This window comes from Penaeus monodon, chromosome 28, assembly GCF_015228065.2.
Source record: "Penaeus monodon isolate SGIC_2016 chromosome 28, NSTDA_Pmon_1, whole genome shotgun sequence".
Taxonomy (NCBI): Eukaryota; Metazoa; Arthropoda; class Malacostraca; order Decapoda; family Penaeidae; genus Penaeus; species Penaeus monodon.
This window is the reverse complement of record NC_051413.1, coordinates 33,899,179-33,900,431: the sequence shown is the minus strand read 5'-3', so window position 1 is coordinate 33,900,431 and position 1,253 is coordinate 33,899,179. Positions and strand designations below refer to the sequence as shown.

Below are 1,253 nucleotides of genomic sequence, written 5' to 3'. Positions count from 1 at the left end.
ACATTCATTTATACATACCAGGGTAAAAGTTTACAACAGGACAGAAACAAAGTCCCTAATAGAAATGACTGAACCCCATTCCAAACACAGACTAGTACAAAAATCACAGTATGAACCAAGAACCTCCTATCTCACAGGTTTCACCACTGAAGCCCCTACCATTTATTGTACTTCCCTGGCTGGTGCAGTCCTTTCATATTCTTCAACCCATACTAATAACTAATAAACATCTGATGAACATTGGTCAAGACAGTTGTTGAAATATAACCTTTGTACTTCATTAGTAAGCAATTCTGAAGACTTGCCTGATAAATGTTACTAGCTTGCATTTGTTTTTAAAGCTGTAATGCTTTTTAAGATTACATTATTTTCTGTCCAAGTCTACTGTTATCTGTGATGGAAGTATTAGTCTTAATTCTGATCCAATAGCAATACAAGCTACAAGCTTTTGTCTCCATTTTGTTATGGGATAATTTTGGGCCCTGTTATGTGACATGCTATGAAGGATGATGGAGAAATTGTGTGTTAAAAGAAGAAAGAAAGGCATTGAAACACAGGTACTTACCACACTATATCCAGAATCAGCTTGTAGTCCATGAAATTATTTGCACAAATGTGTTTTTATTGGAAGTTTGTCTGAAGAGTCTTCTTACTTTTAATAGAATATATTTATATTACCTAGAAAATCAAGGAGTGATGGATTAAAGCATTTTAAAACTATGTATTAATTTCCAAAACTATGTAGAAGAATCTATAGCCAAGTTATAGTGGCTACTTGACATATCTGAATTAGCATGAAACTCATTAAATATTCATCCTCGTCCACTTGGCAAAGGGGACAGCAAATCATCCTGGAAATGTAACCTTTGTAGGAGCATAGCCTAACCCCCACACTGTAAAAAAAGAACTTATTTTTTCGTATACAATAGTTTTTTCTAGCTTTGAAATATAGGTATATTGGTGTCAGTTTGTAATTTCCTGATTTTTTTTTTTTTCACTTAATATTGTTTTTATTTACTGTTTGTGCAAGAGTAATATAGAAACATGTTACAGTATAGCACGACCAACTGTACATATACCAGTATCACTAGTGTTACTCAAATAGTTTCAAAGTTATAGCATATTTTAATTTGCAAATTGGCATAAAGGTGCATATCCTGTAGCTACTCAGATAATGTGTGAATAGCTTTGCTTTTCTTTCTCTTTTTAGATCCATGCAGTTAATTGAAATCTAGTGAACCAGATCATACATG

General features: G+C 33.1%; 1 protein-coding gene across 1 annotated transcript in view; it reads left to right on the top strand.

Moving 5' to 3' along the window:
• Positions 1-1,253, top strand: part of LOC119591529 (tumor suppressor candidate 3-like) — an 8,742-nt gene that overhangs the window by 1,979 nt on the left and 5,510 nt on the right. The gene's annotated exons all lie outside the window — the stretch shown is intronic.